General features: G+C 31.4%; 1 pseudogene; it reads left to right on the forward strand.

Annotated features, from left to right (window-relative positions):
- LOC114579928 overlaps positions 1–20,084 on the forward strand; it is a 34,258-nt pseudogene that overhangs the window by 6,591 nt on the left and 7,583 nt on the right.

The following is a 20,084-nucleotide window of genomic DNA, read 5'->3' on the forward strand; positions in this document are numbered from 1 at the left end:
TCAGAATTTTCATTTTCATTTTCATTTTTGAGCTCATAATTATTCGATGACTTTTATCCATTGTTATGCTACTAGATATGACAAATCTAGATTGATTGGAGATTCTTATATGTGATTAGTTCTTTTGTTTCCTTTGCAATGGATTTTTAAAGTTATTTGTAAGATAGCATATTCTTCACTATTGCTTTTTCTTGTTTTGTTTTGTCCAAATAATGATGATTTGCTGAGATCCAATTGTTTATTAAAATTTTTATTCAGCTTGACAGTTGTGACTTCCTTGCTTGAGAAATATCGGATTGATCCAAAGCAAATTGGCCGCTTGGAAGTTGGTAGTGAAACAGTGATAGATAAAAGCAGTCTAATTAAAACAATGGCTCATGAACATTTTTGAGGTTAGATTGTTATCGAATTTTTTTTCCTTGCCTCATCATGGAAAGCTATCTTTCTCGTGTTCTACTAAAAATTATATTAATCATGTAATGCATATACATGGGAAATTGGAACCCTTAACCTCCCTGTTGGAGGCCAAGGGAAAAACCACTAAGCCCTTTCCCGAAGTGCCCTGCTTTTGAAGATGATAAATTTCTTTTGAATTTTGTCTGTTTAACTTTCCTCTGATTTGTAATTTGTAAACGTAAACTTTCGGAATATAGGAACACTGATATTGAAAGGAGTTGATTCTACAAAATGCTTGCTATGGTTGGAACAGCTGCTTATTCAATTGTGTAAATTGGGTGGAAAGTTCTTCTTGGGATGGTAGATATGACTTGTTGTTTGCCACTGACAGTGCGGTATCGCTTGTCAATCCACATTCACAATTTTAAAAATAATGCTCCATCAATAGAACGGAAAAATTCATCTAAATTATCATAGTTAACCATCCAATAAAACCCAATTTCTGAATTCTGTTAGATATGTTTATCCACTACATGTTGACATCTGAGAAGCATTATTTTACTTTTTTTCCCATAACGCTGATTTATATGGTTTGCGGTTAAGGGACTATTGCTGATTAAAGGTTAAGAGATGATTATTTATATGTAGTTCTCTTTAAGGCATATATTCGTGCCTTTGCATTTTTCAATGATATTTGAACAAAAAGCATCATATGCTTAATGTATCTTTTTTCACTAGGTTTATGCGGAAGGGCCAGCTCGGCCTACTGGTGGGGCTGCAGCTATTGCAATGTTGATTGGACCAAATGCTCCTATTGCTTTTGAAAGTAAATACAGAGGGACCCACATGTCTCATGTATATGACTTTTATAAGCCTGTACTTGCAAGTGAATACCCGGTTTGTTTCATCCCACCAGCTTGTACATGCAATTTTGTTGGATTATTTGGTTATCATTTCCCATTAAATTGTAGAAATTGATGGGTTTTTTGTTCATTTCAAGCGTCCTGTTTCTAACTTGTTAATATTTTTAAAAGCTATTAGATTTATTGTAGTTGTATATGCAACCCATATGAGGGGGTGTTTTTCTCATTCGAAATCATTTTTATAATTAGTGTCAACCTTTTATTCTCTGAATTGTATGCCTTCCATTATTTTACAGATATTTGTAATGTTCATTATTCCCCTTTTTTAATTTTTTTTTTAGTTTTCTGCTTTGTTCATGAAATAAATCTCAGTGTATATCAAGTGACTAAATCTTGATGTGCAATAAAGCAATCCTATATATGAATAGTGAAGCCAAAAAAATTTCTTGTAGAGTCACAAATCAACTATATTAAAGAGAAAAGGTAACTCTTCATGAAAGATCAAAAATGATCCCCAATTATATTAAGGGATCGTAGGACTATTTTTGGCTCTTTTTAAGACTTTGAGAGACAAACATGGTCTTTTAATATAGTTGGAGGCTATTTTTGGCATTAATAAAGAGTTAATTGGATTATTTTGGTCATTTTTCCTATATTAAAAGTACCCTTTATTTTATTCATCAAAAAATTTTGAAGGAGAAATAAATTAAATATTTTTTTAAAATATAATTATGCCAGTAAAAATATATGATGTATAAAGACATCATGATACTAACGCAATTTTTTATAAGAATCATCCAGCAGAGATGGTTTTAATTTGGATATAAAGTTGGCATTAGCTTATCATCATGCACAATTTTCAGATCTTTTTATAGTAATTCAAAACATGACTAACAAAAATGATTGACAACATTTCATAATATTTCATTTTCTGTGGATTCTTTATTTCATTTGTCAATTTGCTCCGTTAATGATCCTAAACCCGCAGTTCCATTATTACCTGTGCATATTCAGGTATGAAATATTTATTTTGAGTGCTTCATAGTGTGTTTGGCCCTGATTATGATAATGGTTTGAGGTAGAAATGATCTCATATTAATGTCATAAAATTTTCTTCTTTTTATAATTGAGTATATTGAGTTATTAATAAATCTTCGGCAACAATTGTCTTGTTAAACATATCCTTAAATACAAAGCATGTATAGAAGTGAGCATAAGCAGCATCTTTAAGGCTAGGAGCCTAGAATAAATGAGAAACTGCAATGTAGGTAATGATTTGGTGAAAGTGAGTTATAGAAGTTGTTTAGAATGTTTTAAACTAACTGAAATTATCATTGAAAGCCCTTTTTAGTTGGAAAACGCTGAAAAAGGATGTGTGGACTGACCCAAAACAATTCGGATGTGGCTTTTGTTTCTCTTTTTATGTTAGATGTGTTACGATGATGTGGGTGCTTATTGAATTGTATTCTTTCTTTGCAGGTTTGTGGACGGGAACTATCACAAACATGCTACCTCATGGCTCTTGATTCATTTACAATCGTTTTTGTAGCAGGTAAGCTTGTGATTGTTTTGTTTGCCTATATGTTTGCTGAAAACCTGATACTGGTGTGATTTTCTTTAAGGTATGAGAAGTTTGAAGGTAAAACCATTTTTCAATTTCTGATGCTGACTCTTTCGTATCCATTCTCCATACAACAAGGTATCAAAATTAAGTTTTGAATGACCTTGCAGAATGTAATTTCTGATTTATAGCGAATATTTAACCAAATTCTAAACTGTTGTAACAGCTTGTGCAAAAAAAGTTTTTCACGGCTAATTTTCAATGACTTCCTGCGTCAGTCTAGGTACATTATATTTCAGTTCTGCACATATTAGACTTCTCATTCTGCTTTATTTATTTTGGTGGGTAATATACATATTGGAATTTATTACTCTTCAGTCTTTTTTTTTTTAATGAATATCTGCTAATAAACGATATTTTTTTTCTACTTCTAAAGTTTCAGTGAGAAACCACTGTTCATGTGATCTGACGCATTGCTTAGGCTCCTTTTAAAGTGAATTTAATACTTTTGTGATTTTAATAATCTCTTTTTGTGCCTGAACTGGTTTTTTTTCTGTTATGCTCTTGATAATGACTAGAAGACCTTTGATCTTGCTTCATCTTGTTCTAGAAACTTAGTATTTATGCCTGTCGCCTGAAGATATATATATAATATATATATATATATAGTATTATATATAGTTTTTAGACTTTTTTTTTTCACTTCTCCCTTATAGATTGCATAAACATTAACTGCATTATCATTAAAAATCAGCTTTTTGATTTTTAAAGATGCTACAATTTAGATGTTAAAATTTTTCCACACTTCATTTAATTATTTTGCGCTGCTACAGCAATTTCCGGAGCAATTGTTGCTTGGAAGAACTGGTATACTAATTTTCATTAAATTGCCTTTTTATCAGTCATGTGGATGGCAACGCAAAAGCAAAAACTGGAGCCATTTGCAAACTTAACTGGAGATGAGAGCTATCAAATCGTGACCTTGAAGGTTATAATGTGACGTTTGTGCGGTCCCATACCGCGACTGCTTAATCATGTACTTATAATCTCTATGATATTCTTCAGGCTGAACAACAAGTATCCAAACACTTATATGATGAAAAAGTTCAGCCATCTACCATTATGCCAAAACAAGTTGGAAAATATGTACACAGCATCCTATATTGCAGCACTTGCATCAGTCATTCATAACAAATATGACACCCTGGTAAATCTCCTTGTTATGTTAGTAGTCCATTTTTTGTAAATTTCATTTGTGTAATTACCGTTTTTTGAAATTTTTTTTATGTTGCAGGGTGGTCAGCGCGAATTAGTTTATGTTCTCAATTGGCAGTGGACTTGCTTTCAAGTATGTTCTCATTCAAACTTAATGATGGCCACATCCATTAGCCTACAAACATAGCCTCAGTGCTAAAATGTTGCCAGAAAAGCTGGAGGCAAGACATGAGGTATATTGCTGTTAGAATAATAATTATCAAGGTTTTAAAAACGGACGCGGTCAATGCACGGAAGGAGGGGTTAGAGGTATTGGTTCGACCGGGGTCGAACGGATGACGTAATAAATATTTATTATTTTAAATATTATAATATGACACAATTATTATAAATATATAACAAAAATTGAAAAAATTATAATACTTTTATTCATATAAATAGTGAAAATGTTAGTCAAATAAATTCAAACATTTAAATCTAAAGGATATATACTATATTACCATAGATTAATACTAAACCCAATATAATAGCATTTGTTATAAATTAAGCATGTAAAAGCAAAAAACTTGGAAATAATAAAAGAATTTTCAATAACAAGCATGCATATATGATAAACTAAATAATCCACATGAAATGACTTTGGCTTGAATAGGATGAAAAAAATCAAATGAAAATATCCATACCATGGCAATAAAAGCTGCCCAAAAAGTTCAGAAGGTCGAATGTCCTCCAAGGTGGCGAATATGCTTTCACGCATGATCAAAACAAGTTGGGATTATATTTAAAACAAAAGAAGAGGAAAAGGTAAAAAAAAACTTCTTACATGGCTAAAACTTCAAAACACTTACAGAGATCTTAATATTCTTAATCAAGCCCCCAGCTTTCAAGCAGATTGAACTGAATGCAATGTTGGAAGGAGAAGTAAGAGGGCTATCTTCCAGTAAAACTAACAAAGTAGGCTACTAATGTTCAATTTGAAGATCTTTTTGGACCCATGAATTGTCCAAGAATTTGAACTTCAGAAATCTTATTAACTTGATGCCTGGACGAAGACAATTGAAATACCCGGAGCTGAAGACATAATCGATAGGTACCACTTGAATATTCCAGTATTGATTTCTATCAGATCTCGGCAAAACACAATATTCCTTATGTTTTCAATAGAAACAGCACCAAACAGTGGAAAACTGAGAGAATAGGGAAAAACCGTGGAAAACAATAGCAAACATTGTATGTCCACTAGTAGACGATTACAACCAAGCGTCGGAGGATAAGATTTATTATTATAATTTTATTTAAGATTTGGAGAGAGAAGAATGAGAATAGGAGATTATGGAGATTAAATCTTAGCAAATTTTTTTTTGATATTTATTTTTAAAAGAGGAGGATTTTTATTTTTTTAAGGACGAGGATTCATATAAAACAATGTTTTCAATCGAGAGGAGAACAACTTCCCACATCTCCGGGCAACGCCAAAGAGCTCAAGCAAGAAAAACCTAGAACACAAAACTCTTTTCCAAAATCAAGATAATCCCCTTTTCCTATCATCCTGGCTGATATGAGTAAAAATAGAAATTCTAAGTCTCTCAAGTGTGTGTGTGTGTAGGATTACTTAGCATCAGTCTCTTTGACCATTACAAGTAGACTCAAGAAGTGAAAAACAAAAGTACAGACTGACTCAACCCTAAACCTACGCAATGCTGAATTGGCTTCGTCTGTTCGTCCGATCTTCGATTCCTGAAGAGTTAGAAGAAACAAGTAGTCCAAGAGAATCAATAGTGTTTGTCAATCATCAAAACATAGGTCATGAAAATAGGTTTGCAACACAGTACAATCCAAGTTCGTATAGTACGATCCAAGTTTGTACAGTATGATCAGTTAAAATTACTCTCATCCAGTACGAATGAGAATGAATAGTTCATGATTTTTTAACACTTCGTACAGTATGATCTAGAGATCGTCCAGTACAATTTATTTTATTTCCTTTGTTCATATGGGACAAATCCTGGGACAATAAAAAGTCATCTCAATTAATCGTCCCATACTGTATACTTTGTACATTATGGTTAGTTAATTTAAAGTAGTTTGACCAGTATAATAGTAATATCATAATGTATGATTAGTATAAATATCATAGTTTCATCTGGTATGATCTGTGGGATGACCAAATTTTATCTCAACACTTCATACAGTATGATAATGATCATACAGTATGAACAATAATCATTAATTAACAATGATTTAATTGCCTAATTATAGGGATTAATTTTAGCAAGATTTCAAATAATCGTACAATACGAATAGATCAAAAATAAAATTTCAAAATATTACTTAAATTAATCTGGCAGTGAGGGTTTTTAGATCAAAATAAATCATACAGTACAATAAAGATCGTACAGTACAATTAGTTCATATAAACTAATTTTCCAATTAGTTGTTAAGCCTATTATCATATAAAAGATTGTACAGTACGATTTGTATTTAAAAATTTTAATTTAAAAAAAATTTCCCCCTATGTGTGTATGCATGATCAACCAATTTGCATACACTCTTTTGTGGCCAGACTCAAGAAATGAAAAATAAAGAAAATAAAAATTATAAAATCTTGAACATCCTATTATACCTAATCTTAAGTCTTCAGCAATCTTGATCGATGTGTATTTTACCTGAAATGATAGTTCTTAAAGATACATCTAAAATATTCAAGAAAAAAAATGTAATAATCCAGACAATATTATTTATCATCATCAAAATCACAAATTAGGGATCTTGAATTGCAACATACTTATACTACTTTCATTTCATTAATGATATCTTGATCTTTTTTTGTAAGATATGTGACAATTCATTTGTAATTCCTAGAATGTCAGTCAAAAAGTGCATTGACAAAACAAAGTTTAAAAAATATATTGCATCTATCAAAACATCGGCTTTAACTAATTATTGATTATGCACCCCATCTTCCATGACAATTTCAACCACTTCTATCAAAGAAGAAAACATTTTTATAAGGCTAATTAAGAATTAAAAATCTGAACCCCAACGGGTGTCACCAACTTATTGCAACGTTGTTTCTTAGTTCAAATCTCGATCACTGCGTAGTTATCTAGTGTAAAGATAATTTTTTTATTTTATTTTTTTGTGTTGAATTGCTTTAGGAGCATCACTACACTTACATGAAGATTCAACGATATTCATAATTCTAAAAGTAATCTCAATAAGATGCTTTACCTGCAAGAATTCTTTACTATAGCTACTATGGACAACTGAAATTAATGAGCAAAATAATGAACATATAATGGTTGTGGATTATCATTTAGTATTAATGACTTCAAATCATGAAACTTCCTTTACATATTAGATGCTCCATTACACCTTTGACCACATATCATGTGTATGACCAATGAATCCTTTTCAAACATAGTTTCAAGAGATGGTTTAAGTGCAACTGTATTAGTTGAGGAAACACGCTTAATACCTATAAATGTCTCAATAACCTTACTCAACTTATCCCCATATCATAGTGTAATAGTCAGTTCCTTTGTAGAGACATCACATTACTTATCAATAAGAATTGAGAAATAAGAGTCGCCTATATCATTCATGGTAGAAGGCAATATCTCAGAAGTAGTAATACTACAAAATTCTTTATGAATTTAGGTAAAGTTAATTTCAATTTTGAGCTTGTTTTTTGTAAGTATTATTTGCTTAAATTTTTTTTTTGTGATTATCAGGAAAATAAAATAGCTCCAAATAATTACCTTGATTGTCTAATGAACTCATTATAACTATAGAAAAAACAATTTTTAACATAGAATAAATCACACACAATCAATGATTGTAATCAACAAGATCCAATACTCTTTATTGTTCCTCTAATCTTTTCTCAACCATAAAACTAAAAAATTATGTTCATGGTTTTTCATTCAACTTAATATTTCTATCTCGCCTTATTTTGTATGTTGTTATGTTCTCCAATATGACATAAAAGTATTTTTTTTTTACTTCTGATTTTTTAATCCTTCACTAACAAATGAATATCTGCCACCTTGGCCATTACTAATTTTCTTTTGGTGCTTAAATAAGTAGCAATAAAGATAATATGTAGTGTCTTTCTAAAAAATTTATTCTAACTCATCAGGATATTTTTTATTTCAAATCATTTTGAATTAAATTGTGTAATATTTTCAATGATTGTATGGGAAAAATAATGACTTATGGGTTGACGTGGCCTCTTCAATAAATATACTCTCCAAATTTTATCCCTTTCATTTACATCATAACTCGAAGCCCGAGATTAGCAGGAGGATTATTAATATCAATTTCTATGCATTTCTTCCTATTTTGATATCTATCTATTTACTAACTCGTAGAAAGAAGGGATAACAAAAAATCCAAAAAATCATAACTAAATTCATTAAAGGTGATATGAGAAAAATAATTATTAAATTAGACAACAAAAGGTTTCAAAATTGATAAGGCCCAAAATAATAATTAAGTGTATTGCAAAATCATTTCAACAATACTGAGAAAATGATCCCAAAAAAATCTAATATGATCAATTCAAAAATACATATCTAATATGATGAATTCGAATGGTCTTCATCAAATAATTTATCATCTCTTTGTAAAAGCTGAATGAAATGTAATAATTTATTTATCACAAACATTTTTATGCTTTAATGAAGTAAGCTTTAGCCTTTGATTCTCTTTTCAATTCACTTGCATTATCTATATAGTCCTTTAACTGCCCTAGCAGCTTACATTTGGAGGCTAATCAAAGCCCAACTAGATTGATTTGTTCACCTGGGCTTTAGGCAAATATTGATCTTTCATAATCCAATTGTTAAGTATCTCATAATAATGTTATACTTTCAAATATCACTCTTGATCACCCAAAAAGAATGACAACAAATCAACTTTGCATAACCAAACTCAACCCATTTGTTATTGCTTCAGAGTAATGTGTTTTATTTTATTTTTTTATTACTCTTTTTTTGTCATAAGATGAAACTCATTTTCACATTAATTAATATATATTGAGCTAACTAGAACTCTCAAAATCTCAATATCTAATTAAGACTTTGTTTGGGATGACTTTCTTACTGCTTCTTAAGCAACTTTTTAGTAAAAAATTTTAATTTTTATACTAGAAAACTGTTTTAATAAGAAGTTAAAAAGCCGTCCCAAATGAACCTTAAATCTCTTTAATGATTGCAAAATTATTGTAAAAACAATTTTTTAAAAATTAAAATGAAGGGGGAATAAATCGTTACCTCTTTGTGTTCATCATCCTAAATAAAATTCTTTTGTTTGTTTACCTTCTCAACTTCCTCTACTCCTCAATAATGTTCTAATCCAATACTTAATAGAGTGGAGGCTGAGCAGTAAAAAACTTGTGATCGGCAACCATAGAAGGGAGGGGAGACAAAATGAGTGACACGAAGAAAAAAAAACTTAAGGAAGACGATAATACTAAAAGAAGATGCCAACGCTATACCATGAGAAGGGGAGACGTACAACACACCTTGTGATTGCAGTCACATAGGTTTTTCATGCTACATGCACGAAGGTCGAAGGGGGTTGGATGTTGCGTACATGCCAGTTTTTGCCCCTTTAACTTTCAGAGTTGATCGCTGAAAACTGGAGAGGAATGGGGACTTGAGGTGGCACACGATTCACAAAAGCATGTGGGTGAGCACACACGATCGGCTAGGGAAAATTACCATAGTATCCACAGTATAAGTAAAATAATATTTTCTTAGGGTGGGCAATTGCCCACTCTAGGCATGTCGTGATTTTGCCCCTTACTAGTAGGACATTAGTTGAATAGTTATTCTAGCAAAGTATAATGAGATTATTACTATGAATATAAAGATATTTGTATCCACCATTGAGTTAAAATTTTAGTCAACGAAACTCTTTTTATTTGTCACTTTGAATAAATGAATATTTGTTGTATCTATCAGGAAACATTTAAAAAGTTGTAATTTTTATCATCAAGTAGGTTTATATGCTTGAACAATATGCATCAAATATGACCCTTTTCTTCATAGAAAATTCTCTATTATTATCATTGGCAATATGTTTCCTAATGATTCTCTTTTATATTGATGCTATTCAAAGCATATGAATCACCGACCGCTCAATCAAACATGAAGAAACAAATGATATATTAAACTTTTCTAATGTCAATAACAATCTAAACTCCTGTAGTCTATCATCCTATGAAAATCATAGAAGAGTAAGTAAAACATGTATTATTAAAACCCCCTAATGACAACTCATCACTATAAATTTGATAAATGACAAGCACTATACCTATGCTTGCATCATACCAATCCAACATACCTGGTTATACCTACTTTTTTATTCCTAAGCTCCACATTACATCTATTATTAACAACACACATGGCCACTAGGTGCATTAAATAAAGACTTGGTATATTGAAAATATTATGAAATTATTGATGAAAAGAACTTATTAGTACTCCATATTTTATTTAAACCATCAATCTAAAATTAGAGAATTTAGTAAGAAAAAAAAAGTGAAGCATATTCATTTTTATTAATTACATAGAAGAAAGAAAATATAGAAGAAAAGATATAACTAGAGGGGTTCAATGATCTCCTCTACACTCTTGGAACTTAAAAAATTATTCCCACAATAAAAGATAAACACTCTAATGTAATGTAATGTATATAATACTTCTATGAATTCCCTTAGTTGTCACTCCAAAGAAAAAATCAGAGAAGTACTATAAAGACTTGAATTAAACAAGTGACTGAACTCATTTACTAACATTATAGATAAACTTCTAAGAAAAATACAAAAAATGGATTCTAGCACCACTACGATACTTATGCCGTAGAGCCCATAAAATGAACTAATGGCACAACGCCAAAGAGTTTCCTCTACTACAGTGCTTGTTGCATGGACCCACTATTTAATGAATCAACATGTCTCTTTACTAACAAATCAGGGCCTAAATAGTTATAACTATAGTGTTAAAGATGATTAAGTGTTGCAGTGTCTATGTGGCACTGCCTTGACTTAGTGGCGGTGGAATTTGGCGATGTGGCGCAATATAGACATAGACAGGGCTTTGCAGCGTTGACTCCTCTAATGATGTAGCGTTGGGAGAGTTGGATGGGCTTTGTGGCGCTAAATCCTCTAATACTGAGGCATTATCAAATAGAGACTAGGCATCGCCATGTCCATATTTGGGCACTTTGGTGGTCTCATTAATGGCACCATGATGGTATTATGTCTAACACATAGTGTTATACCATACTTGAAAACTTTGCCCATTTTCTATATTTTCTTGCACAAACATAACTAAAAAAATATGTTTTCACTAACAAATTAACTCGTAACAAATTAACTCATAAAATATAACATTATTTACACTTATCAGTAATACATCCATTTTTCTCAAATAGTATCATAGAGTAAACTTTTTTTTTTTTTTGAATACCCTAAATGTAAAAATTAGTATCTATACCAAACCACTATAGTTGACATTAATGGGAGCTCCTCCTCCTTCATTCTCATGTTCAAACCGACTTAGGAGCTAAAGCCCTCGTTCACAGAGATTTGATTTTGTGCTTGATCTCTCCTTGCCGATGAGCTGCATCCTTCCCCGCATAGCTAGGGCTTTGTTCTAGCAGCCTCTGTAGGTTTCAGGAGAGTTCGGACATCTTCTGCGACTTCGTCTCCCACGACCCTGTTAGGTCGCTATCTCTCTTGACGACAATCCATCTCATATGCTAGTCAAAGGGAAGATCCTTTTTTTTTTTTGCATTGTTACTTCAGTTTTGTTATTCTTGTTCGATTGGCTCTCTAATCTCGCCCTCCTCCGGCCATTCCAGGCCGGGGAGTTGCATTTCTTACCCAGGGTTTTTGGATGGTTCTTTGAAATCAAGATCTTTTTAGATATTTTATCTGGTTCCTCCTCATATTGGTATTTTTTTGAGCTTAAACTTAAACTGTGACAACCCAGGCATCTATAGTGAAAGGATTCTTCTGACAGTCTTCTTTTTCGATCTTTTTTTTTATTTTCTATATTTCTTGCTCAGATCAATACAGACATCCAGAAATAATAATTGCACTAAAGAAAGCAAATACATCAAAATACTATAATTCATATTTCAGTATATTATATTTATAATCCAAAAGTAGGGTCCAAAAGAACATGTACAATAGCCGCTCGGGCTACAAAATAAAACATGAACAAAAAACTATGAAAAACTACACTAGTATCCAAAGAAGCTTCATGGCTGGAGGCTCTGCACCTAAAATCATTAATCATATATAATGAGCTTAAATAGCCTAGCAGGTCACCAAAAACCTACAACTGAAATCAAAGCACGGTACGAAAACAATATGCATGTAAATCAATCAAATCTATATCAGCCACTTGCACATGATCAATGAGTCGATGTAGATATGAAAATCAGTATAGAAACATAAATCAATGGAAATCAACATAGAAACAGTCAAATCGTCAATTGACATTTAAAGAATCAATAAGCAGTATAAAAGTCTGTAAAGCTCAATGAATCAGTACGTGCATCAAATCCCTATAATAGTCGTCTTATCTATAACATCAGTCAAATCAATGTAGTAGTAGTGTATGTATCAATATCAGTAACAATCCAGTAACGACATGAACGATTATGCTATAACAGTGAAATCGTGTAGTAACAATAAATCCGTACAGTAACGATAAATCCTCAGTAAATGATTCACAATAACTAATAAATCTGTTAAATTAAATACGATTAACATCACCCAATCATATCAATAGAATCAATCAGTAGAATCAATCGGATCAATAAAGAAATCAATTCTGGTTATTAATATCAATCAGTATGAAATCAAAACAATCAAATCAATAAAATCATCAATGTAATAAAATCAAATTCTAGATCACATGCATATGAATCTTGTTCGGTGTATCACATGTATTAGTCAGTAATCGGTGTATCACGTGCTATAAGATCAGTACAATAAATCAGTAGTATCGGTGAATCAGTGGTATCAGTATCGATAGTATCAATGAATCAATGAAATATCAAATCTGTGTATGTCTTCAGTGACATATATAGTATGAAATATCAATGAAATCGTGCAATGACAGGAAACTCATAAATCCGTATAGTAAAATCATTCAGTATCAATAAAACAATTCAATATCAGTAAATCCATTCAAAATCCATAAATCATTTCCATATCAATAAATCAGTCAATATCGATAAATCAGTAAATCCATAAAGAAATCATAAGAACAGTGTTGTACACATGCAATACAATACAGTAGTCTTACTTAATAAGTACAATCACTGACTATTAAGGCGTTTTTCAAGGTTATTATCGATATTAGTAATCCGTTGGCTCAGTAGAGTCGCACTCTTTGCCCGTTGGCATAATCTCCTTATGACTCCCAATCGTTATATCACGTGATCAATAGAGGATAACACCAAATCCTTTTTAAAGGAAAGCTCGTCGGCCCACCATCCTGTATAGGTAAATCTATTTCCAACCAATGGTTCAACCAGACTTCACTTGTCTTTCAGTAATAATAACAGTAATTCAATCATATATCCACATTCATATACATCTCATTAATGTATTGCAATCAATAAACATGATTTAACTCAAATGAAGAGAACCCTTAAAATATAGTACAGTCGACAGAAATCCCAAACAGAGTCAAAATACATAGTTTTAGAAAATCACCAAATTACCAGAAATCGAATAAAACAACGTTTCAAAGCTTTACTTGAACTGAAGCAATATTTTCCGACATCCAGATAAATTCATATTTGATAAAAAGCGCACATAACTCAAAATATCCGGTAAAAATTTTCCAAAAAAAATACTTAAATCGTGCAAAATCATCATTTTCATAACATACCAAAAGTTACGCGGTAAAAGTTTCGTCAATACAAAGTTATGCACGTTTTTCGGTAACGAAAACACAAAACTAAGCAGAAAAATACCAAAACACAAAATCTTCAAAATCAGAAATAGGATTTGGATTCCTTACTGCGAGACAAATAATTCTTCTAACAGCGGTGACGGACGAAAAGCACACTACGAGCTCCAAAACCAAGCCTTTCCTTCCTTTTCCTTATCTTTCTCTCTCCAACTTTCTCTTTCTCTCTCTTTAAATTATTCAAAATATCTCAATCCAACATATATCCATTCAGATCATCCCGGACAATCCAAAATTGTCCCAGGACAATTTGCCATCTAGATGAAATTCGTCCATACGTGAACAGTTTTCGTCCCTGGACGTCTTGCTCTCTGGTCAATTTTCATCCCGACGAACCAAATTTTGTCCCGAGATGAACTCAGTTAGTACAGGCAGTTTGTACGTACTAACCATACAGATTTTCATAATTTTCTTCAGTTCATCCCGTACTAAGGCCAGTTCGTCCGAACTAACAGCACTCATAAAAATGAACTTTTGAGGGGTTTTACATAAACCTTCTTCATTTTGTGGTATGCCCTCTTTGTGGATCTTAGAAGAGGAAATACTAGCACTAGTGGCTCCCTTCCAATTCTCTTTGGTTGGTTTATTTCCTAGCCATCGCCCAAGATTATATTCTATCCAAAAAAAAATCAACCTTAAGCTTAATTCCAATTTCTCTGTGACTTTGCTCAGCCCATCGCATATTTTAATTAAGTTGATAAATGATTTGGACTATAGTAGAGTATTTTCTCATAGATCTTATTTTATTAATAATTGATATATGAAGTTAACCAAATGGTCTCCCTTACTTGATATTGGTGTTGAATCACTGATTATTCCCATTTGGATCTCATTCCCTAATTTAAGACCTCACTTATTATCTCCTCATATCCTCTATGCTCTTGGTTCATTATTTGGGCATCCTTTAAAGGTTGACAATGCAACCTCTATTGGATCTTGATCATTTGTTACGCGAGTTTTGGTAAAGCTTGACATTACAAAAAAAAAATTTCGAACAAAGTTTGGCTTGAACATGAAAAGTATAGGTATATTTAGCTTGTTGATATTGAGGAATTTCCTCCTTTTTGTGCTAGCTGTAGTTGTATTGGGAATGCTAGGGGGGATTGCAATAAGAATTCTATCCCAATTTCTAAGCAACATATACCTGTTGTAAAGGATTCTGGTGTTTCAGAAAATGTTATTGTTGATTTTGCAAATTGCACTAATTTGCCTATTAATGGGGATATTGGTGTGGTATCTGATACTAGGGTGGAGGTTGATGGGGTTGTTATTGGTCCTGGTGAAGAGGATGTTTTGCTGTTAATTGTTGTTATGTCTATGCCTACTTCTTTTGCTAATAATGAGTCAGAGGTAGAGGTTATGGGAATTGATGCTTGTATGAATAATTCTATTACTTCTCCTATTAAATCTCTCATCACGAATTTGGATTCTATGGATCAAGTGGAATGTGATGCTTCAAGTCTTTGGATGGATTGGTTTTTGTTGGGCCTCTAGAGAAGGCTGACGCTACTGGTGGTTTGGATACTCAACATCTTACTTTTTTGGGTACAACTGTGGATAATAATATTGAATTTTCTAGTTCGATTGCTCTTATTTCTTTGGTAGCTAATGATGTTTTAGATAGTTATTTGAGGAAAACTATGAATGTGCCAGTTTTAGATGTTCCTATTGCACTTATTTCTTCTGAAGAGTTGAAAAATCAATTAGTTTCCAAATTCAATTTGAGTCATGTGGATCATTTGGATTGGTTGGATGAGTCTTCCTCCTCTCCTTATAGGGATGCTAGAGATGGCTTGAATGATTCAAAGGATGATTTTCATGAGTATAACTTGAATGTAAGTCTTTGTGCTAAAAAAGTTCAATTTCATGGTTTTGGCAAATCGGGTAGGCGTAAAATAAGAAAGAAGTGATTGGTTTTGTTAGTTTGAGTATTTGCTAATTCGACCTCCTATTCCTCCTTTTTGTTGTAGTTTTCCTCTTGTTGTAATGTTGTGGAACTTTTTGGATGGCTTTATTGGTTCTTTGTTATTGGTTGTGGGGGAAATGCTCCTACCTTCTTCTTTATTTTTTTATTATCTCTCTGCTTATCATTGTTTGAAGGGTGACGCTTTCTTTACTTGGATTTGATCCTGATCACTTTGGTTGATCTTGGTGATGGTTGTGTCGCTTGGCTGTGTATTGGGATGCCTTTTTGGATGCTGCAGTTGGTGTTGATGTTGTTCCTCCATTTATATTTCAGCTTTTACTATGCTTTTCTTTGCTTTTTAATTTCTTGTATTAGGTAGGATCTAAAGCTCTTAGGTTATCTTTGAAATTCTATATTTTTTCTGAGCTTCTGATCCTCTAAGGATGAGTAATTTTTATCATTATTAATGCGTAGGCTCCGCCGTGAGTTTTATCCAAAAAAACAAAAAAACCACTATTATATATATATATATATATATATATATATATATATATGTTGTAATACTTTCTCTGCTTCTTCTATCCAAACACCTAAATGAGTAAAACTTCTTAGTTCTCCTGAAAAAACAAAATTTGACTGTTCATATTATTTTTGAAAAATATCAAGGATATTAAATTTGCAACATAGTGCCACACAAAATAAATGTCACCTTTAGCATAGGTTCCACCTTAGTGGATATTTCTAGTTGCATCATTTATGTTACCCAAGAATAATTTGACTCTTGTATTAAAGCCCATCATTATCTAATCACACAACTCATAAAGGTTGGGCAAACCTTCATCACCTATGAAGCTTCTTGCTAGTAATGAGTGATTTTCCTGTAGTACATGGCCTGAAGGGGTTAGGGGAGTGCATATACATGTTGTATTATCTTTTCTCCTTAAGTAGCTACCCATGCAAATAAAAATCCTTTCTCTTTGTATTTCCTAGTAGAATTTCTCTAGATTAAGTTAAAAGTTACCTTGGTAGAGACTTATAAGGTTACCACTGATCCCTCTAACCATGTGGATATCTTTTAAGAGTATTATTCCTATCAATAATTTATCTAACATTGTTAAGTGTTGCCTCTTCCCCACCACATTAAAAAACAATACCATAAGGTGGTTTAACCTCTCTTCATTAAGTGACATTCACTCACTTGAGGAAATTTTTAACATCTTTCAATCCTAAATTTTTACATATTGGAGGCCTTTCAAAACTTCCTAATAGTTGTTAGACATTAAGCAAGTTGAAGAAGAGATTTTAAATGACTGTCATTAGGTTCACTATAAAAACACTTGACATTAGTAATGGTGATAAGTTTATCATCAACTTTCTATTTATCTAGGGCCTATAACATTTATTACTAAGAATTTTCATGTGACCATGGTTCTTTAAAAAGTTACCAAGTTTGTAAGTTCTTAATATTTCATCTAAGAGGCAAAGATGCTAGTCAATTGCATCTTCTCTTCTCTTAATTAGAAGTTATTTAAGATCAGGTGAGGTTTCATTAATCTATGTGATTTTTATGACATAACCAAAGATGGAGGGGGAATTAGAGGGGAAAGTATTTAATTTCTATGAGGAAAAATAATTACATACATCAATTAAATTAAATTCATAACTTTTTTTTAGTTATCATAACATAATTATAAATATTAAATTATATAATTAAAATATGTGATCTAAAATAATAATTAAAAGCCAAACCGTGTTACAAATTGATTTAAATTTGGATGATAATATCTTTCTCAAAATTATCTAGCACATTTGTATTTTTAAATGGAATTTTCAAAATATAATTGATTTTAAATTGTTCACTTTTTTATCTTAAAAGTAATCATCATATGCAATCAATATTTTGTAGAATATACAAGTATGATCAATAAATGATTATAAGAAGTGTAGAGTTAATCTAAGTAAATATTGTGAAAGAAAATGAGCATAAACAAAGTTATAGTGGCTAGGCCAGACGGTTCCCAACTTAATGAAAGAATTAAGATGCACATGAGACCCCAAACGGTTCCCAACTTACATTCTAATATGATTATCTTACTAAGTTATTAAGCCTAAATTTTGATTCTTTAATTATGTATAGAAAATATTTTTTATTCATAAGTACCTAAGTAAAATCGAGGAAAAAATTCACATGTAGTAATAAACCTAAAAATAGTAGGAATTTTCTTAAGCACGAAAAGTAAACATATCAAAGCAATGAATAAATAAATAAAATATAATGTCTGATGTGTAAGTGCCACTTAATAAAAAAATATGGTCTATAGAAAGTAAGGTAGTCAGGCTCCACCGATGACAACCTACATTCTAAACCTATAATGATGCAAGTCTTTTACAAGCTGAAATGGTTTTTGTATAGTCTTCTAGTCTTCCACATTGATTATCCTTTAGAAATGCATCTAAAGGAAAGAGGTCTCCGAAAGGGAAGACAATATGTTTATTTATAGTTATTTTTATCCTTGGAGAATCAAACCATTTCTAAATAAAGACTTTTACAACACTTTAAAATTGCATTTTAAAAGAAAAGACTCTAATACTCCTGACATGGTTAGTAGAAAAAAGCAGAATACCATGAAAGCATTTAACATATAACATGCCAATATTATTTGCTCATGAATGAGCAACCTGCATATTGGCCATGCTTTTGATGATTGGGGACTAAGGCTAAGAAAGCACCTACATAAGATCATGTTAACTTAAAATATAATAACATTTTAAGCTCCATTATGGCCCGACATAAGCATGGTCACCTACATTAAATCTGGTTAGCAATCATGATCATTCATATCATTTCTAACCTAACGGTAGTCTGATATGCCCATCACAAATAACTTAACATCACCACAGAATCATAAGTCAACCAAACCGAATCCAATGTCATTAAATAGCAGCATCATACACATCCATTAGAATGGAAAAAAAAAATATTTTCATATCACAGAGCAAGAAAACAAAAGTAGACACACCCCCAAAATAATGATTATAACCTAAAGCTAGAGTTTGTAAATTATTATAGAATAATTGACAGGAGAGTTTTTTTTTTGCTTGTGCTACAAGTTTTCAGAGAAGTTTTTTGTCAAAAATTCGATGTGATTTATTTTGAATGAGGACATAGGCAAAAAATTCCACTATTTTTATGAAAAAAATATCTAAGAAAAATTTCAACAGTATTTTCTTGTGAAAATTTTTGCCAGAAAAATCGGAGGAAAAATCTGCTTGTTTCCACCAAAAAAAATGTCATTTTTTTCTCTCAAAAATCTGCCGACAAGCCTTTGGAAACATTTTCATCAAAAAATCCATTGCAAATTTCAATCCGATGCTCATTTGACAAACAAAATATTCTTTGTCAAAAGTCCGCCGAAAACTTCAATTTTTAGTGAAATTCCTATCTTTTTTGGTGGATTTGGATAACCTCGACTAGAAATAACATGATTTCTTGTAGTGTAATAATATATACTTTAACTAGGTCTCATTTTCTATCTTTTGGGAACTCTGGGATACTAACCAACCTTTTAGGTTGTTTCAATATTTGGTGTCCCCATCACCTCAATGGATTTAAAATAGAATTTAGTGGATCGCATATCCATTATGATAGTTTTAAAGGGTTTGATTTTGTTTTCTAGTTTGTAATATTTGTTTCTTCTTTTTAATGCAATTTGCATTTCTTCAAAAAAAAAATACAAATTAATTAAACATAAAAATAATAGAAATTCTTTTATTTTTTTGGGAATAGTAAGAAATAAACTAAAAAAAAAAGACATTCTGATCCATTTTGTATTTGAATAAAGCTATTTTAACGAAATATGTCATTAATTTCATGCATCATGTGTTGCCTCATAATACAACTAGACATTTAGATAATATAGCTAACCTATTAGAGACAAAAATAATTATATTGTTAGGCAATACATATAAAGTATTATAAATATCTAATAATTTAGTTACATTATCTAATATTTAAATATATTTACCTGATATTTGTAGATGAATAGAGAGATAAAATTAGGCTCGTGAAATTAAAGACATGCATTAAAAATAGACCCATTTTGATATTCAACATATATGCATATCTTGGCATAGTTTTGTTT

Source organism: Dendrobium catenatum, unplaced genomic scaffold, assembly GCF_001605985.2.
Source record: "Dendrobium catenatum unplaced genomic scaffold, ASM160598v2 fragScaff_scaffold_716, whole genome shotgun sequence".
Classification (NCBI taxonomy): domain Eukaryota; kingdom Viridiplantae; phylum Streptophyta; class Magnoliopsida; order Asparagales; family Orchidaceae; genus Dendrobium; species Dendrobium catenatum.